Genomic DNA, 24926 nt, shown 5'->3' with positions numbered 1-24926 from the left:
GAAATGTTAGAATTATTATTCCCATTGCAAGGCCCCAGGGGCAGGGTGGGAACAGAAGAGAAACCAATACTCTCTGCAGAAGCCGTTCCAAACGTCACGCCGCTGGGTCTAGAGCATCTGTTCTGGCTTTTGTCACTCTGACTGTGACTCCTCAGAGAGGAGAGAGGGCGCCCGATGGGAGGAGGATGGCAGCAGTCTGCACTACCCCAAACAACACAGTGCTCTGGGGCTCCCCATCACCTGCCCATGTGTAACGTGCTTGTGGGTTTCACTGAGAGAATCCATGTGTATTCCCTATACATCATGAGGCACTGAATACCTGGGAAGATTGTAATTAAAGTCATAGAAAACACCGTGAGCTTTCACTCAGACGCTAAGTCCTCTTCAGGATGAGGCGTCCAGTGTAGAGCTGCTGACAATGCCCAGCGTGTGATCTCGATACTGGAGTTCAGGCTGATCATATCCACTTGCTCTAATACAGACCAAGTTGAGGTCAGAATTTGGTGGTCCACCATGATCCGCAAACTATCACATAGAGTTCATGTGTCTGTCTTCTTGCTCTGTGCCTTCTGGCTATGGAATTTGGGGCACTAACATTTTGAACAATTTGGGGCACTAGCATTTTGGGGCACTAGCGTTTTGACTGATGTTCAACTAAAATATAGCTGATAGTGGCTACCTTACCTTACAGGACTGTTGTAAAGACTAAGTAAAAGAAAGTGTGTGAACACATTGGCACGGTGCCCAGAATGTTGGGGACAGTCAGTGGGTTTTTATTCCTTCATGTGTGATCTTGAAAACCTGGTTAGGTTTGCACACATCGTGCCACTGCTGTTCGCAAAGGAGGATCCCACAGGGGCACAGAACAAGAAGGGCTTTGCTTCCCACGTGTAGATCTGTGGGGAAACCTTATCAGAGATGCTGTAGAAGAAATGTCTGTCCCTAAAGCATTTAGAGAACAGTCACCAGTAGGTTTTCTGCGTCTGAACCCAAAAGCAGAAGAAACCCCAAAATACTGCCATTTGTAGCCAACTGCTTGTTTGGATAGCAGGTGTTGCTGAGATTAATAACCAAGTTTCACTGGAATAGTTAAGCAATGGCACTTTCCAAAGGAAATTTTCTAATTGCCAGGAATGGCTCCCTTGATGCAGAACTGAGTCTCACTACCTAATCCACCTGGCCAGTAGTAGCTGTCTGCCAGTTGTTGTCTGTCATATGTATGGAACAGGCGTCCCACCAGATGAACTTACTGACCTATATAAGATATACCATTAAGTCCAGGGAAGAGATTCTTCTGAGAACCCATACTTGCTTCTTTGCTCATCCTCTTGTAAATTTCCAATGGCGGGCAGAATTTTACCCAGGTCAAGGACACAGTTTTACTTTCAGATCCTTGGACTTAAAGTTTTGATTGTGATTCCAAGTTCCACGTGTTCTTTTGGTATTCTATATTTGGGGTTTTTTTTCTTTTTTTAAAAAAATTTTTTTTAACATTTATGTGTTTTTGAGACAGAGAGAGACAGAGCATGAATGGGGGAGGGTCAGAGAGAGGGAGACACAGAATCTGAAACAGGCTCCAGGATCTGAGCTGTCAGCACAGAGCCCGACGCGGGGCTTGAACTCACGGACCGCAAGATCATGACCTGAGCCCAAGTCGGCTGCTTAACCGACTGAGCCACCCAGGCGCCCCATTGGTATTCTATATTTGGTTCATTCAAATGTTTGAGCACAAAATTAGCGAGTGAAAACAAATGGGTTAGAGGATCTTAAGAGAAGGATAAAGTCCTGTAGGAAAACAGATGAAAAAAACAAAACACAGGAGATGAGGAATGATGAGGCAGCATTTAAGATGGAACCTTGAAAAACAGGTAGAATTTGGAAGCATAGAAATGGAAAGGAAGTATATTCTAGGGCCAGTGGAACAACATAAACAAAGACATAGGCGCAGAATACTCACAGGGTTTAAAAGAGTAAGGAGTTTGGTGTATATGGACTATGCAGTACACCTTACATACAAACAACCTTCTTGCTACACCCTTGTTCACAGAAGACAGCCCCTTTATGCTGGAGATTGCGTGGAGAACAAGAGTCCTGCAGAGACTTCTGGTGCTCACCCTTAATTAGCGTTCTTTATCTTCAAGACACAGGGAGGATTTTACTTCCCCACCACCCCTGTAGTTTGTAGTCAGGCAGGGCCACCTGACTAATTCTGGCCAATGCATTGTGTGTAGAAGTGGTAAGTGTCACTTCCTGGCCAAAGCAATTGCCAATGCAATCATGCCTAGCACCCCTTCCCCTGCCATATCAACTGAAAAGGTATTTTCTGAATAGTATGTGTATAGAACAATGGAGGCTGCTTACATATGGATCACTGGACTGTTACATAGAGAGTCAGTGACTTAGAAAGCCTCCTAGTTCTTAAAAAAATTTTTTTTAATGTTTACTTATTGAGAGAGAGAGAGAGAGAGAGAGAGAGAGAGAGAGAAAATATGAGTGGGGAAGGGGCAGAGAGAGGAGACATAGAATCTGATGCAGGCTCCAGGCTCTGAGCTGTCAGCACAGAGCCTGACACAGGGCTCGAACTCACGAACTGTGAGATCATGACATGAGCTGAAGTCGGATGCTTAACAGACTGAGCCACCCAGGCACCCCTGAAAATCTCCTAGTTCTTAAGTGAACTTTTAATAAGCAAGAAATAACCCCCTGTTAAGCCACCAAGACTTTAAGAATATTTGTTATGATTAGCATAACCTAGTTTATTCTGACTGATATAAAGTGTTTCTAAAAAGATGCTATGAATCTTATGAACACCACCCTGGCCCTAATATGTTCACTTGCTTCTCTGAGGATACTGGTCCTAAGCATCCTTATGGCCAGAGAAATAGATTCCATTTGTTCCAGAATTTTGGCACACATAGATGCCTTCCTAGTTCTAGAAAGGATTTGTTCAAGGTAGTAGCACTACCGAGGGCTTTGTGGCTTTATTTTGAAGCAATGATGAGGGAAGATATTGTTGATAATCCCTAAAGCTATACTGAGATTTGGATAACTTGAAGAATGACCTCACAGTATATTTGCATAGTAATAATTATGAGCATTTAGTAAATTACTGAGATTCCAGTGTGTTAGTGGATACCTTAGAGTGTTGGCCAACTTCACCCTTACGCTAATCCTGTAACGTTTAGACTATTATCCCCAATTTTCAGACAAGAAAGTAGACTCAGAAAAGGGACATGACTTGCCCAAGTTCACCTAAGTTGGTTAGAGGAGAACTAAGATCCAAATCCAGATATGTCAGACTCTGAACCCAAGCTCTTTCCATGGGGCTGTCTTGTCTATTAAAGCCCATAGGAAAGGTAGATGAAAATAGGATCTTACCCAGAATTGTTCATCTTTAACAGGGGAAAAAGTGAAATTTAGTAGAGACAGATAGTACCTACTAAGTATTCATTTCCCACCCTTCCCTGTAATTAGTCTGGGGCCATGTGACTAGTTTTGGTCAATGAATTTTGAGCAGAAGTGACACGTGTTATTTGTAGACTGAGATAATCAAAAGCAATGGGTTCTTCTATCTTTCTCTACCCCTGTTTACCTAGGAAGCCACACAATCCAGCTGGTGTGGCAACAAGATGGACCTTCATGAGATTTTTACGTACATGACATATAAGCCTTACTATGTAAAGCCAGGGGCATCTGCCTTTTTGAGATGTGTTTTGGACCATAGGTAAATATAATTGAATCAACCCTAATGGTTCATGACACATTTTGATCATTGGTCCTTGCATGGCCCACTTTTATTTTGTTTTCTATTTAATTAGTTATTTTAAATAATGTATGCATTCCTGAAACCAGCTCTCAGAACTTTAAGTCCTTGATAATAACCTTCCTCCAACTACAGGGTCCTTCTACCAACTTCTTCCTCTGTTTTCCCTCACACATAGTACCATCACCCTAAATCCTGTATTCTTCATTCTTTTACTTTCCTTAACATACAGTTTTATTGTATCTATGTATATTCCTGAAAACTGTGTGTGTGTGTGTGTGTGTGTGTGTGTGTGTACACAGTCTCTGTTCTCCCATTTGCAAGACATAGTTATTATGAAAATTAGACCATGTAAGTTGGGTGCTCAGAACAGGCACTGAAGTAAAGTGGGCACTCATTTAAATGCTAGTTTTCTTTTTCTTTCTCTTTCCTCAGTAGTCAGTTTTCTCAGAGACATTTTGGTAAAGGAACAGTGTCACAGTATGATTTGAAGTATCTAAGAAACATTATACAACTTATCAAAGCAATATCACTAAGAAAATTGCAGAATCCATATCAGAAGGGAAAAAAAAAACCCTTTGCATCTGAGAAAGATTTTCACTTTCCAGATGTTTGTTTTAGCAAAAGCAAAAATATAACTTCCTGCCTACTTAGAGAGCAGAAGCTCACAGGGTAACTAATTCCGCATCTCCTTCTGGATGGCCAGGGGAGCCGATCAGTGACAGCAAGAAGACAAGACCTTGGCGGAAAGTGGACCTTGTCAGATTACCCCTCATGATACTCCAAGAAGAGAAATCAGCTGCAGATTGAAAAGAGACACCTTTTTAAGTGTGGGTGAGGAAATGCTGCAAGAGAAGATAGCTCAGAAGGGTGGGAAGGTTCCCTGAGATATACTCCAGATAATAATAAAGAATAAGTTATTCCAAGGAGGAATATACATGTTGGGAGCAGCTGAGCAAGCCAACTACTTGCCCAGCGGATTGTCCAATTACCCTATTCTTTAAAAGAAAGATATAAGACAATTGTCAAATATGAGAGACTAGATTAGATCGGTGGCCCCATACGAAGAATACTTAAGACTAGGATTTCAAGCCCAGTATCCCCACCACCAGTCAATGGGATGACCCGGATGAGTTTCAGTGACTTTGATGAGGGGAAAATCAGGTCAGTGATAGAGGGCTTTCAGTCCGGGAGCAGATCGGGCTAGGGCTGGCCACTGTCTAATATGGAAGCCATCTCCACATTCACCTGGGCATCTTCTTAGTCATTGCCTATAGTGAGACAAATAATTTTGATATCTTTTATTATTGTCACTGTTGAGATCAACATGATAGGGTATCTGTGTATCATAATTATTCCAGCTTGTTTAATTCCTCTCTGTATGCAAAGAAATGACAACCCAGCCTTGTAAAGAACTTTTCACAGCATCGTTACCATAGGAGCCATTTGCACATACCTGCCATTGCTACCAAATGCCCATTCCCCCTTCAGAGACATCCACCATCATCCAGCTGGATAATGGTAGAGCCTGAAGGGGCTCGAAGTCTAACGTACTCAGAGCACTTCAATCCCCAAGAGATAAATCTGAGGATCAAAGTTATCAGCCAATGAGGGCCAGAGCAAGGATCAGATGCCATGTTGTCTTAGTCTATCTGGGCTGCAGTAACAAACTACCACAGGCTAGGTGGCTTATCAACAACACAAATTTACTGCTCACGGTTTTGGAGGCCGGAGGTCTGACATCAGAGTGCCTGCCTGGTTGGGTAAGCACCCTCCTCCGGGCTTCAGATTTCTCATTGTATACTCGCGTGGCAGAAGGGGCAAGGGAGCTCTCTGGGGTCTCTTTCATAAGGGTGCTGATCCCATTCATGGGGGCTCCACTCTCATGACTTCAGCACCTCCCAGAGGCCCATCTCCAAATACCATCGGACTGGAGGTCAAGACTTCAAAATAGGGACTGGGGGTTGAGGGGGGACAGAAACATTCAAACCATAGCACATGCCTAACCCTCCTGTCAATCTTCCATATCCTGGTCCTAATGTTAGAAGAACACAAGGATTTGCATGAAGATTCCTCCTTCTCACACTCAAAATCAGATAAGAATGAAGAGAAAACAGAAGTCCTAGAGCCAACCAGCCACCAAAGTCAGCATCCTCAGTGGGACTGTCCAAGGCCTGTTTTTTCAGTCCAACTCAACAAATTTCTCTTGGGGGCCCTGTGTGTGCAAGCCATTGCACTAGACATGGCTGCTGCCTGTGAAGATCTTAAAATCTGGTAAAACTAGAAATACACAAATGCTTAAGAAAACGTCTCGCATCTCCTCACTTTACATTCACACCAGGTTCTGTTTTGATTCTGAGTTTTCGAGTGTTTTGATTCTGTGGGCTGGCAGGAATCTAGGAAAACATTTTTCCATTTTGCATTAGTTTTTGACATCAGAGTACAAGTTATTGCAGAGATATCTAGAGAGCAGAAAGGGCATTCTGGTTCCTGGCAATTATTAGCTATATAGCCTTGGGTCAGTTGCTTCGTTTCCAGGGTTGCCAAATTTAGCAAATAAGACTACATAAGGTCCAGTGAAATTTGAATTTCAGATAAGCAATGAATAATTTTTAATATAGGCATGTCTCAAATATTTCCTGAAACGTACTTATATTAAAACTTATTCATTGATAGGGCACCTGAGTGGCTCAGTCAGTTAAGCATCGGACTCTTGGTTTCAGCTCCGGTCATGATCTCATAGTTCATGTGTTTGAGCCCCACATCAGGCCCTGTGTTCATGGCTTGGGATTCTCTCTCTCCCTCTCTTTCTGCCCCTCTCACACACTCTGTCTCTCTCAAAATAAATAAATAAACTTAAAAAAATTAAAAATAAATAAATAAAATTTATTCAGTGTTTATCTGACAAACGAATTCAGTGGGTATCTTGTATTTTATCCGGCAACTCTGTTCATTGTTTTGAGACTGTTTCTTCGGCTGTAAAATGAGGATTAAAAAAAACCCACCTTGACTGTATAATGAAGATTAAGAGAGATAGGGTATGAGAAGCCTTGGCATATAGTAGGTCCTCCATAAATGATAGCCCTCCTCCACCTTCCTACATCCTTGTGACAGACACTGAATAGTAAACGGGACTCGGACAAATGTATACCACCCTGGCTTTCTGGAACCTAGATTAGCCAGATTTTGAAAAGAAAACAGAGAGCCTTTGGTCCAGCAAGATCACGCATGTAGGATTCCTTAATAGAATCTGCGTGTTTAGAAATGAACGTCAGAGGACCTGGGTGGCTCAGTGGGTTAAGTGTCTGACCTCGGCTTGGGTCATGATCTCATGGTCCATGAGTTCAAGCCTCACATAGGTCTAGCTGTTGTCAGCACAGAGCTCTCTTCGGATCCTCTTTCCCCCTCCCTTTCTGCCCCTCCCCAACTCTCTCTCTCTTTCCCAAAAGCAAATTAAAATTTTTTAATATATATTTTAAAAAAAGGAAATGAATGTCGAGGGTTATGCTAACAGTCGCTATGTGCTTGCCCATATGTGAGCCTGGAGAAGAGACTTCTGTGTTAAAAGAAAAAGAACTTAGACAACAGGTGATCAACATGCTGTTGGCTCTTAAAATTGACTCTCTGGCAAGTTAATGACATAAAAAGATCAGAAATGCAGGTGGGCGTGGTAAGGGGGTCAAAAATGAGAAACGAAAAACTGTAGGTTCTAGAAATTCTATAGAGATGAGCAATGGGCCCAGGGATTGAGATCTGTTCCCAAAGGAAAACATCTGGGTTGTTCCCTGTTCCGACTGTGCCCAAAAGCTCTGCTCAGTAAAGCCCACAAAAACCGTGTGGCTTTTGCCCATCTGGGGAGGTGGAGGGGATGTGGTGGAAGAACCAGAGCTTCAGAGGAGAGGAGAGCTGCTGACCCCCTGCCCCTGAGACACTTTGCTTCTGCGTGCTCATTCCGTGAAGTCAGGATGTGCACAAGTTGGCACTGGAGCTTACCCTGAGTCACCAGGGAAAATAAGGCTGCCCTCCCATGTTCCGGGAGCACCCCACCACTTCAGGCTGGGGCAGAGGAGAATTCCATTTTGTCAGGTCTGTGGTGTCACTGTAAGGGTCATGTTGTTGTTAACCATGGGCATCAATTTGTCACTCTCAGGTATCCACGGCTACATGTGACTGGAAGCCAGAAGGCTGGCTTTAATACCGTTCTGAGTAACATTCAACGCAGGCTCTGAAAGACATCAGGCTGGGAATCTATAATGATAAACCAAGTTAGAGAAATGAGGCGTGTGGAGGAAGGGGAACAGCGTTTGCGTCCATTCTGGAGCAAGCTTAAAGTCGTAAGAATCATGATTTAAGGCGGCAGTTCCCCAAATGTGACCTGGAGACCCCCAAGGTGCCTGAGACACTTTCAGAGAGTGCCTAAGGTCAAAATTATTTTCAGAATAATTCTGGGGTGTTATCTACCTTTTAAAACCCGCTCACAGGTGTGCAGTGATTTCTAGAGGTTACATGACATATCCACAGTTATCTAAAAAGGCTATTAAAATATTCCCCTTTTCCCACTAAATATCCATGTGAAGCCAGATTTTCTTTACACACTTTAACCAAAACAATAGATGGCAACAGACTGCACGAAGAAGCAGATGTGAGAACACCACTGTCTTCTATTAAGCTAGGTATTGTAGGGATTTGCCAAAAATGTAAAACAAAGCCATTCTTCCCACTAAACATTTTTGGGACTCCACAGTTATTTTTCGTAAAGATATTTGCTTATGTTAATATACAGTGGGCTTATTTTTGTTCTTAAGTGAATTAATAACTTTGTAAATTTCTTGGTTTTCATTTTTTAATATTTATTTATTTTTAGGAGAGTGCAAGTGGGGGAGGCGCAGAGAGAAGGGTACAGAGGATCCGAAGCGGGCTGTGCACTGACAGGCTGACAGCAGTGAGCCTGATGTGGGAATCGAACCCACCAACTGCAAGATCATGACGTGAGCCGAAGTTGGACGCTCCGACTGAGCCACCCAGGTACCCCGGTTTTAATTTTTAATAGTTACATTATTGGTAGCAATATATCTGCATAAAGCAAAACCACTTGGGTCCTTCCATAGTTTTTAAAAGTGCAAAGGTGTTTGGAGACTAAAATGCTGGCACGGGGGAAACAAAATAGGTGAAGAATTATGAAAGTACATGTAACTTATAAAAAAAATTAGATTAGTGCATTTGGAGTTAGAGACCACATTTGTTGGATTTGTTCTAAGGGTACCCAAGGGATGTAAATAAGACCCAGAAGTAAAAGCCCAACAAGTGAATTTCAACCCAAGAAGAACTTTTCAGTGCCCTGAGCAATGCTGAAACAAAAGGGATAGCCTTGACAAGGAGTGAGCTCCCCATCCCTGGAAGGATATAGACAGAGCCTGGCAAATCACCTGGCAAGGATGTTGCAGACAGCAAGTCAAGTAGCAGAGGAAGGTGGGGGGAGGGGGGGAGCGGAATGTGATATCTAAAAGCCTTTAAAGATGCCTTACAACCTGAGCATCAGGCTTTAGAAAAGACCTAAAATGATTCTCGTAACAGTCAAAAGACTTTCGGCCCATCGCTAACCGTGGAGTTGCTCCCTAGTCGATACAGGGCACCAAAAGGGAATGATTCTCCCAAATTGCCGTGTAATAACCCCTCACATTTGCACTGGGCTTTGTAGTTGAAAAAAACTCTTCATTTGCTTTGTTGTGACCCTTTCAACTGCCCCACGAACTACATACTTCATGGACAAAGCTCCCGGAGGCAATGTGAGCTGTCCCAATGACGCGGCTGGTAAGTGGCATATCCTTCTGGCATCAGGCACTGTATTCTTTCCATTGTATCTCAGCCACCCCCCTGCTGGTCCAAGGATCGGACGAGCACCCAAAATGAAAAGCCCGGCTCGGACATCTGCTCACTCCTCCTCATGTGGCTTCTGTGTAGTAAACTATTTACCGCGCTCGGCTCCTGCCAGGGAACCCAGGGCGATGTTCCTGCGAGCGTAGAGGAGTCTTTTACCCCTACTCCCACCCCCTCCCCTGCAAATTCCTTCCTAGGGAAACACTGGACTCTTGAGAAGCCTGAATTGTTCAAGTCTCCTGGGCTCGCTAATGAGTTGTTCTAAGCTGTGTGTGAGTTTCACGTGCAGGAAACTCAGGAGCTGAGCGATCACAGCCTAGGCATACGGCCGTGAGGTGCCGCCCATCTCTGCTCAGCCTGCCCTCCGCTCAGATGTTACCACCTCTTTTGAGTGGCACTTCCACCCGCCTGCAGCCATCCTTCCGTGGGCAGGGATCCCATCAGATTTTACAAGCCAGACAGGGTCAGGCCTGGTAAAAACGTGAATGGGAATGCCCAGAACAACAAAGGCAGCAGGCGGTTTCCCTCAGGAGACCGTGAGCCAAGCCACGTGCTGGCAGTCACGGGACACCCAGGGGAAAGCAATGAGGAGGACAGTAGCCGACCCCGGGAAGGCGGACTAACTGGGAGCAGACCCACAGGATCAGCCCGGGGCTTTAAAGACAATTTTTGAAGAGAGACTTTAGTGTTTGATGGTTTTTAAATAGCTACATGACCAAGATGCAGGCTTGTGAGTTGTGGCAGTTTCTAGAGCAGGGATGGGCACATTTTTTTCCTGTAAGGGGCCAAATAGTAAATATTTTAGGCTTTGTGGGCCTAATGGTCTCATAGACAACTCATAGATGAATGAGGCGGCCGTGTCCCAACAGCATTTTATGTCTGGACACTGAAATGTGAATCTCATGTAATTTTCACATGTCATGGAATGCTCTTCTTTTGATTTTTAAAACCCTTAAAAATCCATGAACCATTCTTAGCTTCATGGTCTGTAGAAAACAGATGGGCTGGGTTTGGCCTGTGGGCTGTAGTTTCCCAACCTCTGTTCTGTGGCAACACTTCTCAAACTGTATATGGTAAATGACCAATTTTTTTTTTTTAATTTCCAAGTTTTCTCAGTTAGATACTTTTGTAAATTTATATCCAAATGGGAAGCTATAAAAAGGAAAAAGAAAAGCTAAGCTACAAAATACAAGTCCGCTGAAAATTGATACCAATGTTTCTAATGCCTACTCTCCTGTCTGAACTTAATCTAACTGGGGACTGGCCCAAATGGGTGTGACCCACACAATGGGGGGGGACCCTATAAATCCAAAGCAACTGCTTTGTTGGTCCAAAATCAATTAATGCATCAGTTATTTAAATTACCAGCTAGTGTTTTTGAAGCGCTTAAAATTTATGGTTTTCATCCATAGGCCAAACCACCCACTTCTCAGTCTTGTTTGCTGTCCCTCACGAATCTTGTTTTGTCCCATCCTGGGTTGGCAAAGATATGCTTATCTAGGAGCTAAATATCTACCACAGTATTTCACTGGCTCTGCCCTTAGCCTCTAGGACCCCTTCAAATTCCCACCAACCATCTGGGAGTCCCTACTGGTGAGTCTCTCCAGTGACCTGTGGTCTGCGGTCCACCTCCTTGCCTGCTCTGGAGCCTAGGTTCAGACATCTGTCACAGCCTCTACTGTTGCCACACCTACAACAGCATGATGGCTGTTCTTCCTTCCTCTCAGGAGACGGCCATTCTGTTCTGTCTTCAAGTGGCCATGTCTACCTTGCTTTGGACCATTCCTAACTTACTCCTCCACCTTCCCAAGCAAAGACCAATGCCCTATAACCCATTCTGGCAGAAGAATCACAGAAGCGAGGCTTTGACATTCCCCCCTGCTCTATCTCCCTAGGCTGCACCAGAGATGGTCTGACTGGCAGCGGCTGAGCTGTGATCAGAACCCCCCAAACCCTTCTCTCCAGACAAATCAAATTGTACCAAGTTTGGAGATCTACTGTCTCCTTCCTGAGGCATCCATTTTAAGTGGATAGTTTGATGAGTTTTGACAAAATGCTCACACCCAGGCAGCATCAACCCCAATCAAGATGAAGAACATTTCCACTGACCCAGAAAGTTCCCTCGTGTCCCTTTGGCATCAGTTTCCACCTCCACCTCCACCTCCAGTCCCAGAAACTACTGATCTGCTTCCTGTTGTACCAGCCCTACAGTATAAGGTACATGGAGTCATGTGGTATATATTCTACTATGTAAGGTCTGTTTTACTCAGCATAATGGTTTTGAGATTCTCCCATGGTTTTGCTTGCATCTAGAGCTTGTTTCTTTTCATTACAGAGTAGAGCTCCACTGTATGGGCATATCACAGCTGGTTTACTCATTCACCAGTCAATTGGAGTTTGTATGGTTTGCAATTTTGAAGGTGTGTGAGTAAAACTTCTATGAACACTCATTTACAAGGCCAGGGTAAAAATAATATTTTTATTTCTTTTGAGGGAGTGCCTAGGAGTGAAATTGCGGAAATGTCTAGCAAATGTACATTTGAATTTGTAAAAAGCTGGGAGAGTTCTCCAATGTTGTTCCACCATTTTGCATTCCCACCAGCACTGTACAAGAATTCCAGGGGGCTCCAAAACCTCACCAACACTTAATATAATTGATCTTTTTAATTTTAGTGACTGTGTATTAGTATCTCATTGAAGCTTTAATTTGCATTTCTCTGATGAATAGTATCATTATATGTTTATGGGATATTCCTATACTATCTTCTGTAGTTGGTGAAAAGCTCCTGCACATTTTTTTTAATTGTGGCTGTTTGTCTTATTATTGAGTTGTGAGATACATGGTTGGATAGATGGATGGAGAGAGACAGACAAATATCCTGGATATAAGTCCTTTGTCAGATACATGTTGTACAATTTTTTTTTCCAATGTGTGGCTTGCCTTTTCATTCTCTAAATGGTGTCTTATAAAGAATAAAAAGGTTTAACCTTTGTTTTGATTAGTTTTGACACACAGTGCTACATTAGTTTCAAGTGCACAGCATAGTGATTCGACTTCTTTATACATTATGCTCTGCTCAAGACAAGTGTCACTACCATCTGTCACCATGCAGTCCTCTGACAATACAATTGACTATATTTGCTATGCTGTGTCTTTCATCCCCGTGACTTACTCACTCCACTAGTGGACCCTGTATCTCCCATTCCCCCTCACCTGTTTTGCCCATCCCTCCCCCCACTCCCCTCGAGCTTTTGTTGAAATATAACCTTTCCATTTTTTCCTTTATGGTTAATGCTTTTTTTATCCTAAGACATTTTTTACCTACACCAATAATGAAAAGGTTTTATTTTATTTGTTTTTCTAGAAGATTTAAAGTTTTAGCTCATGTAAAGGTCTATGATCCATTTCAAATTAATTTTTTATTATTGTGTGGATGTAAGGATCAAGGTCACTAAATGTGGCTACCCAACTATTCTGGTGCCATTTATTACAAAGATTATCCTCTCCCCATTTCCATGGCCCCTTTGTTGACAACCAGTCAAAACAAGCGTATATTCTGGATTGCTTAGTCCATTCAATTGATCTGTCTATCCTTATGCCAATACCATACTGTATCGATTATAGTTTTATATTAAGTACAAGGCAGTATGTGTTCCTCAACTTTGTTCTTTCTCAAAATTGTTTTGGCATTTTCATATAAATCTTAGAGTTTATAAAATTAATCCTGGCATTTTTATTGCAGTTACATTTAATCAATAGATCAGTTTTGGGAAAATTGAAATCCTCTATCAGTTCTTCCAATGAGCATGGTATATCTCTTGATTTTTAAAGTCTTCCTTAATTTCTATCAATAATGCTTGGTATTTTCCATGTAGAGGTTATATTTACTGCTGTCTTTATGGTTAGAGTTGTTTGTTACATATTTATAAAAGACTATCTGTACAGGTTTGAGCAGTAGTGGTCATAGCCTTGTTCCCGATCTTAGAAGATAATACAGCTAATCTTTCACCATTGATTATGATGTAAGTGGCAGGTTTTTGTACATGGTCATTTTCAAATTGAGGAAGTTATCTTCTCTTTCTAATTTGCTGAGAATTTTTAAAATCATAAATGAGTGCTACATTTTGTCAAATGGTTTTTCTGCACCTATTGAGAAAATCATATGCTTTTCTTATTCTTTATGGGTTACATGTTGGTTTTTAAATGCCAAGCTAATCCCACATTCCTGAAATAAGCCCCATTGGGACATATTATACTACATTTATAACATATTGCTGACTTCAGTACTGGAATACTTTGCTAAGGATTTTTGTGTCTGTGTTTATTGCAGATATTATGTAGTGTGCCTGCTGCTTGAGGAGTTTCCTGGGGTATGGAATTTTCAACGCTAAAACTGGGACAGATCCAGGCAAACCCAGATTGTTAGTTACCCTAGATATTTGTCTCTAGATACCAGTCTCTAGATATCTTGTCTGGTTACTATCTTTATCTTAATATCAAGGCAATGCTGGGGTTATAAAATAAGAAGTATTCTTTCCACCTCTCTTTTATGAGATATTTGTAAAAATAGTATCTTTTCCTTAATTGTTTGATAGAATTCACTAGAAAAGCCATTTATGCTCAAACTTTTCTCTGTGAACATGTTTTCAGTCATTAATTCTTTTTTATTTTCCTTTATTTTTCTTTTCTTCCTTTTTTTTTCTTTTTTGGAAATGTAGGGCTATTTATATTTTCTATTTCTTCTGGTCCCATTTCTTCATGTTCCATCCACGTGTGACTGGTAGGCAGAACAATGGCTTCCCACAGATGTTAACATCGAAATTCCAGTGCCTGTGAGCATGTTATGTTACAGAGCAAAGGGCAGTAAAGTTGCAGATGAAATTAGGGTTGCTAACAAACTGACTTTGAGATAGCAAAGTAAGCTCAAATTATCTGGATGCACCCAGTACATTCACAAGAGTCCTTATAAGTGGAAGAGGGAGACAGAGTAGAAAGAACCAGAGAGATAGCAGCATGAAAATAACTTGGTCCGATATTGCTGGCTTTGAAGATGGAACAGTTGGGCTGTGAGTCAAGGAATGTAGGCAGCCTCTGGAAACTGGAAAAGACAAATATATGGATTCTTCTCTTAGAGCCTCCAAAAGGAATGCAACTCTGTTGATACCCTGATGTTAGCCCAGTGAGACACACTTCAGACCTCTTACCTCCAGAATTTTAAGATGACAAATTTGTGTGTTGTTTTAAGCAATTAAGTTTGTAATAATTTGTCACAGTGGCAATTAAAAACTGATATAATGTGCTCTTAATTTTATCTAAGATGTCAAATTTATTTCCATAAAATTATTTATAATATAAATAATAGCACTTTAATGCTATTTAAAGTGCTATTTAGCACTTTAATGTTCACTGGATCTGCACAGACAGATCCTCTTTATTGTTGATACTGATAATTTCCACCTTCTTTCCTTTCATCTTGATCACTTAAATTTGAAGTTTATTGATTCTACTGACCTTTTCAAAGAACAAGCCTTTAATTTATTTTTTGCAGATTTGAAAAAATCTGCTTCTATTTCATTTACTTTTATTCTAACCTTTATTATTTCCTTCCTTCAACTTATTTTTGGCTTAAATATGCACTTCTTTTTTATTTAGATAATTTAGATGATTGGTTTAGACCCTGTTGAAGACAATTCTCCATGGGTATCTCTGCATATCTTATAAATAGAAGCACTAACTGCCTTGGTTCTGGACCATCTTTTTCCAGTGTGTTTGTAGGGCAAACAATTATGGAGAATATAGTGTCTCCTGCCAAAGCAGAAGACAGGTGTGTTTGCTTATCAATATAATAAATACAATGTCTCCCTCTGGGACAAAGATCACACGGGCTTCTATCCATTATCAAAGATCCAGATTTCCTAGGCTTGGGATTCTTCTCCTGTAATGCAGCTCGCTGCATATTCAGGTGTCATCTGGCCCCTTCTTCATCACCATGTGGGAATTGGGACTCAGGGATTCCTCTCAAATGCTGATACTCTGGCTTCACTATTGTTGTATAAAATGAAGTCCTTTGTTTCTGACCCAAAAGAATCATGTCTTCCGCCAGTATTCAGCAAACTGTGGCCACTAATTCGCTAGCTTGCAATTAGGGGGAAAAAATCTCAGACCAGTCACAGAACTTGTGGACATTCCTCTTTTTAAATATAAACATTTAAAACTATTAATTGTCTTATAAGTATTGTTTTAACGACATCCCACAAATAGTGAATTTTTGAAATTGTAATTCAGTTTAGTACGTTGTTTAGTTTTCCTTAATAGTCTGTTAGTGACCCATGAGTTATCTAGAAGTATGTTGTATTTGAAAAATATTATATCATTTCATGTTTATTGTAATAACTCTACAATAGCATATTTCCATTTCTTCCTTCCTGTCTCTGGTTCCTATGCTGAGAAGTGACCTCTCTAGGGTCTCTACTAAATGTCCTGGGTATTCAGTGAGGTCTCTTCACTGTGACTGGCTGAAACAGGAATGTCTCCCACTCAGTGTGGATTCCCACTCCCATCAGTGTGGATTCTGAGATGGTTCAGTTCATACTCCTAGATAGTTTTTCTTTGCCTGGCCTCATGCAGGTTCACTTTTTCCATATATAGATTTATATTTAGGCAAATGTTAGAGGAAATATCTCTGTAGCTTTAGGATAAAGAAGTTACCACTCAGTAACCAAAATTACATCTTCAGTGGATTTGAATGTCTTTTGGATGAAAAATACATCAAATAATAGGCTGCTGCTACAGCAGGTTCTAGGGGGCCTTTTTTGGTGGAGCTTGTATTGAGTCTCAGGACCCAGAATGCAATGGAAATTTATAAGTCTGCTTTTAGTTGGGAGACTCAGGCTTGGCCACCCAAGGATGAATCTAGAAATCATATCAACCAACAGTCATTGAGCTCATGCTATGACCCAGCCTCTCTACTAAGTGCCACGGGTACTGTATTGAATAAAGCATAGTCTGCCCTGACTAGAGGGAGAAGTGGATACCTAAAATAATAAACATACCAATGAGATTCTGTGATCATGGCTACTAGATGGGGTATTAATAAAGCCTTAGGAAAATACAAATCTCTGAACCTTCTGTTTTGATTAAACAGGAGAGTCAAGGAAACAGGAAGCATCTGAGGAAGGATTTGTTAAATAAACAAAAGTTCTCAAAGGACAAGGGCAAAAGTCATTTCCAAAACAAGAAACAGCCCGAAAAGGGGCACATAGGCATGAGAGTAGGTGAGCTTTTCTGTCTCTACATCCAAATATAAGTTATGGAGTAGAAGTGCTCAAAAAGATGAGATGAAAAGTGGGGGAAGGGGCTTGACCAAGGAAGCTAAGGGCTTGAACTTCATTTTGGAGTGGTAGAAAGATCTTTCCATGGGAGCATGACTTAACCAGGTTAGCACTTTGGAATGATGATTCTCAAATCTAGGCGGTGTGGCAGAGGAATCCTCAGTGGAGGATGTCATCTCTCTGGGTTAGGAAGCACATGCAGAGGCGTTTTGGGAAGCGAGAGGAAATAGGACAATCCCCAGGAAGAGCCTGGGTGCCTAGTGCTGATTGTACAGGCGTGTGAGACTCTTTCAACAAGGGCCAATCCATACTTCGGCCGTAGTCCTGACAAGGATCAGGAGCAAGCTGGCATCCAGAGATACCCTTTCTACTTAGAGGAACTAGTGTGATAACCACTCTGTTTTTCTGTGACTTTGGAATACAGATGAAATAGATATGCCTAATTCTCACATTTTCTCTTGACAAAAAAATTAATAAAAATCAAGAAGGATAGCAATTCATACTTTGCTAAGTTAAGATGAAAGAGCACAGATTTTGCAGACATATAGACCTAGACTCAGTCTCTCATCCCATCTCTCACCCCAGTGAGTCTCAGGGGAAAAACTGGAAAGAGCAACATCTATCTCTCAGGAGTATGGTACACATGAGATGAGACAATTCATGCTTCCAACTTATTGCATGGCCCAATGCTGCCTGTCCCCCAGCAAAAGCTAACATCACACACACGGCCACAAAGCGCCCCCCCAAACCCCCACTGCCACCATCTGTCACACTGTCCCCTAATACTGCCTCCTTCTCCCCCTCCTAGAGCAGGGGCCAGGCATCAGCGTAGCTTATATTGTGCCTACCCTAATAAGAGCCACTGTAGCTGCAGCTCCCAGGACTAACTTGACCTGACCCATGAAGCTTCTGGCCTTTCCCAGTGACTGCCCAGAGAGGTTAAGTAACACAGCCCAGAAATGTGGAAGAGTTAATGCCCTCGGGATGGATTTTTCCCCTCATTACAGTCAGGACACAGAAAAGAATGGGCCAAGTCACAGTGATTCCATAAGCCTTTCGGAGATTTCCCACTTGGCCAAGCAACCTATACTGTTTTCTTGAGAAGCAGTAGCCAGCTCAATAAAGTGTCATCTTATATTTTTTTCTTCTTTTTTTGTCTCATTTCCCTTTTTTTCTTCACTTCTGCTTCCCTGGATTACACTTCTCAATGAAACATCACCATATGAGCTTTGCCTCTGACTCAACATTCTAGGAAATCCAACTTGTATTGATATGACCTATTCTGGGTACATAGTAGGTACTCTGTTAATGTCCTCTCTCTTCCCTCTTAGCCACGTATTTCCTTCTTGGATCTCATAGTTTTTGGTGGGGATCAGTTGAGATAATACACGAAGAAGTATTTTGTGAATTCTTTTTGTGAACAGCAATTATGTGATACAGTATAAAGCGTCATTACAAAGTAATTGAGACAACTGGGCTAACTAACCAGTCAAGTGGCTTTGCTTTCTTGCGGTGGATGGGTGCACTTTTTCTTACTCATCGTGGAAGAATGATTGGTGTCTCATCGTGTTAATAGCTGGGCTACCTTGGGAAAGTGGCTTCTCTTCTCTGAGCCCAGTTTCCTCATCTCTAAAATGGGGATAACAATATCTAACTTGTCCATCATTATGAGGTTTTAATAAAATCATAGGTATAAACTTGCTTTGTAAGCTCTCAAGTGCTGTGGAAATTAAAGGGGTTATTATTACCACCACAGAGGTAGCAGCCCAATAAATCCTTGTCAAATGAATGATTGCTTGTAAAATATAGAAAAATATTTCTAGAAAATACAGATTCAAATAGCACCCAAGGATTGACGTAAGTTAGGCATGCATCCTGGTCCTCAATTTATAAATCTCCCTGAGCATCTGGAGCAAGATAACGGGAATATGAGGCTTTATTTTTGGTGAATGCATTCAACATTGCTTCTCTGGATATTGCAAATGCAGTCCAAATGTAAGGCAGCACAGTGTTTTGGGAGTGGTAACACATAATAGAGCCATTTACTTGGTAGACATAAGAGTAAGTTGGCAACCACTTCAGGGATTTATACTTATCATAACCTACATATTTTGTTTGTATATTTTCTATATTACTTATATCAATATATTGTTTAATCTTCCCCAAACATTCTATGAGGTAGGTATGAATTTCTCCATTTTCAGGTAAAGAAACTAAGATTTACAGAAGTTTGGCAACTTGCCTCAAATACCAAAGCTAATAGTTTTGAGGAACAAATATTTGAAACAAGATCGGTCTCATTTCCATATCTGTACTTGTTCCTCTACGCCAGGCTGTTTTCTGAAAGTACTGTCCTCCTTTTTTGCAACTTTCTTATTCCTTTCCAAATTGTGCCCTCCAAAATCTATTTGACACCAGAAATGAATTTATAGAACCCCAAGGAGAACTGAAAACCAAAAAAAAACCCCCCAAAAAACAACAAAAAAAAAACCACATCAACTCCACAACAACCAGTAGCTCTCAAGAAAAAACACTAACATTGTTGCTTAGCATTTGCCAGTTTCCATGGTATAAATATTCCCACCATGGCGGATTTAAGCTACCAACTTGAGGTCACTGAATGCAAGGTGAGAGGGAGATGTACACAACCCGCCATCACCAGCGGGCACACAATGGACCCAGCACTCAGCCACCTTCAGCTGGGATCTCAGTATCCCAACACAGCACTGTGGGATAAGGAGCAATAACAGTCCCCATCTGCAAAAGTGTTTCTTCATTGTTCATTTACAATTTATCTGGAAGATAAAAATGTGTAGTTAGTAGAACCCCCCATCATCTCTTTTTACGGCTGATGCAGACACCCAGCTAGGAAAAAGTTAGAGGCGAACAGATGAAATCTCAAGTCAGTAGCAGTATATATAGGTGCAACTCTTTGGGAAATAAATATCAAGTTGTAAAGATGGCCATAGTTTTGACCAGTAATCCCTCCGTCATTTATCTAAGAGGCTAGTCTATGGAAGCAAAATCGAAACGGCAGGAGCATTCATTGCAGTGGTATCTACAAAGTAAACAGAGAAATAATAAAACACCTACAAACCCTCTCGATATCCAGCACTAGGTCATGCTTACCTTACATGTGTGGTAAACAGAATAATGACCCCCCTCCCTGCAAAACACCCACATCCTCATCCCTGGAGCCTATGCATACAGTAGATGACATGAAAAAAGGGACCTACTTTGCAGGTATAATTAAGGTTGCAGATTGTACAATATAGAGATTATCCTGGATTATCTGGATGGATTTAGGGCCATATGAGCCCTTAAAAGCAGAGAACTTTCTCTAACTGGAGCAGATAAATGTGGCAGAAGAGAAGTCAGAGAGATTCCAAGGACAAAAAGGATTTGATGCACCATTGCAGGCTCTGAATGGCAAGAACGAGAAGGAAGCCTCTGGATGGTAAGGGTTGGCCTCAGCTAACAACTGGCTAGCACATGGGACCTCCGCCCTGTAAGGACAAGCAATCGAAGTCTGCTAATAACCTGGATGAACTTGGGAGCAAATTCTCCCTCAAGGCCTCCTAATAAGAGTCCAAGCCACTGACACTTGATTTCAGCCTGTGAGGCCCAGAGTTCTGACCTATACAACTGTGAAATAATTCATTTATATTGTTTTAAGCTGTTAAATTCGCAGTAATGTTTGTGGCAGCAATAGAAACCTAATACAGTACAGTTCATCTGTATGAAGTAATATTATATTCATATTTTAAAGTGATCATCATAAAGATCTTGTAGGAACACAGAGAGCTCTTTGTGGGATGACATAATTGAAAAAACAAAGATCGCTGCATGAATTCCTTATGACCTCTCACATTAAAAAGTATGTAAATGAAGGTCAGAACAGAAAGAGAATACGCGAAGACAAATAATTCGGGCTTGGAGAGGGACAGTTCTTCCTTTAAGGATCTAGGTGTCACTTCTTGGAGAAACTTGCAGGATCTCCCTTGACCAGAAAGTCCTCACTTTTTCCAGAGAACTGATTCCTCGGGGGACCCAGGTACTCAAGGGCTGCCACTGAATCACTGACACCTTTTCTTCACTACAGACACAAGGAAGTCAAGGTGTGGAGTCTTGTCAATGCTAAATTCTTCTGTCGTCTTTACTTTTGTTTTTTTTTTCTTTTTGAGAAAGAGAGAGAGAGAGAGAGAGAGAGAATATGCACAAGTGGGGGAGGAACAGAGAGAAAGGGAGAGAGAGAATCCCAGGCAGGCTCCATGCTCAGCACAGAGACCAACCTGGGGCTCTATCCCATGATGGTGAGTTCACGACCTGAGCCAAAATCAAGAGCCAGGCGTTTAACCAACTGAGCCACCCAGGCGCCCCATCTTCTGTCATCTTTTTCATCTTAAAGCTATGGTACCCGCTACTACCTGGCAAACGCTCAGTGGTGCCAGATACACATACAAATAGAAATAACTAGAAATGGAAACCTTGGATGAGGATGATCATGTTGCCTTCACCTATGGTTGATTTTTCTGTGGCCTGTTGTTAGTACTGTCACGTCTGGAACTCATCCTCGCCTCAGTTGATACAATTAAGCACTCTCTCCCTTCCCAGGAGGAGAGCCTGACCCAGCACCTCGTCTGCAATCCTGCTTGCCACACAAACACTGGTAACTGTCCCCATCCCACCCAATGGCTTCAGAAAGGGAAAAGGGTAGGGTGGATGCAAACTGTGCTGGGAATATTCTGTTCTACGGGGAACAGCATTAAGTCTAACAAAAGGGAAACTTCTACTTAGAAATGGTTCTATGAATAGAGTGGTTGAAAGATCACTTGCGCCCCACACCCCTGCCAGCTAGGGGCTAGGACAGGGAGCATGTGATGCTGTAGACCAAAACTACCCCAGACTGCTAGTTGTTGGAGTAGTATGTCCAAAATGGCAGAGGCAAGTGGTGTCCACTACTGGGCTCCAGTGTAGGCTTCCTGGAATTGGCCACTTTGGCCTCCAAGTGGCCTTCGAGAGTGATGTAGGCAAGCCATCTATGTCCAGAAGAGCATCATCAGGAAATCAAGGATCGCCAATCTCCTGTGGGCCCGGCACTGTGCTTAGTGCTTATCTCATTGATCCCCCCACCATGCAGATGAAAAGTCTAAGACACAGAGGCAGACAGGTGGCTTGGCCAGAGTCACACAGCTTGCCCCACACAGCTCTGTCTCTGCCGACACTTCCATCACATCACGTTACCTTTCAGACACCGAGAAAATGAGGGGTCAGGAAACTGAGTCACTTAAGACGTGACTTAGACACTGGGGATGTCTACTCTGAAGAAGGAACACCAAAAAGTCACTCAAAGTGGCCCCAGCTTTCAGAGGAGATACCACAAGGGAGAAACAAGCAGGGCTCTTCTAGGTGGCTCTGGAAAATGAATGGGGTTTGACAGTAGAACTGGGGGAGCAATAGGGGACAGAAATAGGGGACCTCCAGCAATGACAGCTCATCACAGGTGCAGGGGGAATGGTAGCCTGCTTCCAATCAGTGGAGAGAGACCAATCCCTGCCCCTGCAGGTCTCAGGGGCCCACAGAGGGGGTAGATTTCTGTGTCAGGTGAGAAGAGGGCACTTTGCACCTTGAAAATGCCATGAACTTGTGAGTTCTGATTCTCCATTGTGTCTACAGTGGAAGGGAAAGGAAACTAGCGTTTCTGAAGCCTTCTTCTGTACCAGCAAATTCGCGTGGACTTCCTCACATCTCCTCACACTTAATATTCACACCACTTCTCTCTCACCTTGCCTGATGGGCAGCCAGCAGACCTCACCTGTCTCTATATCTACACGTACAGGTTCAAGCGCATTGCAGTCAAAATTTGCCATGCCTGTTTCGGGGGCAAGTGCCAGACAAAGGAGGGCTGGGAATTGAAGCCATGGTCCTGGCCTCCAGCTCTCCTAAATGACCTGTCTCCTGCGTTGTGCACACACACACACAAAAAGCCATTCTCACTGCTAGGAGAACATCAGCTAAATACAGGAAGCAAGGAAAGAGCGGGGGGTGGGGAGCCAAACCGTGAGGATGGTTTTTCCCAGCCTGGGGGAGGGAGATGGTGAAGCTCTGCTTTTCTTTTCGTTTTTAATATTTGTATTTTATTTGTGTGTGTGTCACTTAGTTGATTGAGTGCCCAGGATAGCAGGATCTTCCCCCCACAGACAGGTGGTACTCCAGCTAAAGTGGACACAGAAGGATACAGAGGCATGGGTTTCCTGAGACAGTTCGTCCCTCCCAGGGGGGCTGGCATCCCCTCCCCCTGGCTCTCCTTCCTGTCTTCGTTCCTGCCTCTCCTCTGGCAGCCGACCTAGTGGCAGCCAGGAGATGCAGCCGGATGGCCAAGGAGAATGGGAGGAAAGTGTCTATGTGCCCGGAACGGGGAGACAGGGAAAGAGGAGAGAAGTGGAAAGGGACAGAAAGCACCCAGGGGAGGGATGCATGAGAGGCGTTGGGGAGGAGGGGAGGGCAGCAGGGGAGGAAAACACAGACCAACCAAGAGGGGCACCAGACCAGACAGGCTGGGGCAGGGGGATCAAGGTAAGGGGAGCCCCCTACAGGAGAGAGGGAGAGGGGTGTGTTTGAAGGGAGCTAGGCCTCTGGAAGACCAAGGGAAGCACTGCAGAAATTGAGAAGGTAGACAAAGAAGAGAAAATGGAGAAAAAGGAGAGCAATCTCATTTCATCCTCACAATAGCCCCACGTGGGAGAGAAAGCCGGGCACAGAGATGTTAAGTCCCTTGCTCAAAATCACACGGCACAGCTGGGACACCAGCCAGGCAGGTAGTTGGAATTGCAAGGCCACACCCTTTGCCACTGCACTATACTGCCCCCAGGCAGTCAGCCAAGGAGTGGAGCCCACCGAGGAACCTTAGCTCAAGGGGTCCGTGTCTCAGCCCGCCGCCCTGCCCCAGCACTCCAGGCCTCCCCGCTTGGACCAGGTGGACCTGCCACGAAAGCAGGTGTAAACGGGTCCTCCACAATTAGGAGCCGTGCTCTCATGTCTACTTGTTTTCCACAAAAGCTCTCCCAGAGCACCGAGCACAGCAGCCAGGGTGACTTCCCCGTTTAAACCTGGACCCTGGTGAGAAAGAAGAGTGTTAGCAGGGAGCAGTGGTTCAGAATGCATGTTGTAGTTTGCACATGAGCGTCTACTGATGTTTAGTCACCAGGACAAGCGCTGCTGATCGTCGAGCTTCGTCCTGAACTTGGTAAGTCATGGTGTCTCAGCTGGGGGGCCCCCTTGCCCATGCAAGGAGGTGAGGTCACTGTTCAGCTTCCTTGTTTTATTGAGTACCTACTAAGTGCCTGGCTCGGTCTCATTTAAAAGACACAGAAGGTGCTCATGAAGTATTCACTGTCATCATCCACATCATCACTGGGAAATTAAAGCTCAGAGAGTTCAGATTACCTGCCCAGATGTTTCATAATCATCCAGAAGGAGCACTCCCTCCTTTGTTCAGCACCATGCTGAACAAAGCTGTACCGGGTCACTGTTTTACTTGTTGAGCAGATCCTGATGTGTGCAACAGCAAACCATTATTCTTTCCCACCACTTTCCATTAACAAGGCCTCAGTGAGAAGTTCTTTACTTGCCTTCCCGGCTGGCAAGGGGCGTAGGGGGGTAATCAGATGGGTCTCCTAACCTTTCAGGCATTCCTGCATAATAAATCTTCCAGTTACTTTCATTCACAAGACTGCTCTCATCTTAATAATTAGGAGGAAAAAAACCTGTTCAGAAAATAACACTGCAACTGAGTCTAGTTAAAACCTTTCCCTGTACCCGTAGCAGGTCTGCTTCTGGGGTGTGGACGCCTCCAGTGGGAGAGGGGCCACTCTGGCACCAGCCAAGGGCTTTCAGTCATATCATTTCTACACCGGTGGAAGTCAAATACCTGCCTCCCATTCTAGAGAACACA

This window comes from Felis catus, chromosome D4 (assembly GCF_018350175.1).
Source record: "Felis catus isolate Fca126 chromosome D4, F.catus_Fca126_mat1.0, whole genome shotgun sequence".
Classification (NCBI taxonomy): Eukaryota; Metazoa; Chordata; class Mammalia; order Carnivora; family Felidae; genus Felis; species Felis catus.
Note: the sequence above shows the minus strand (reverse complement) of the source record.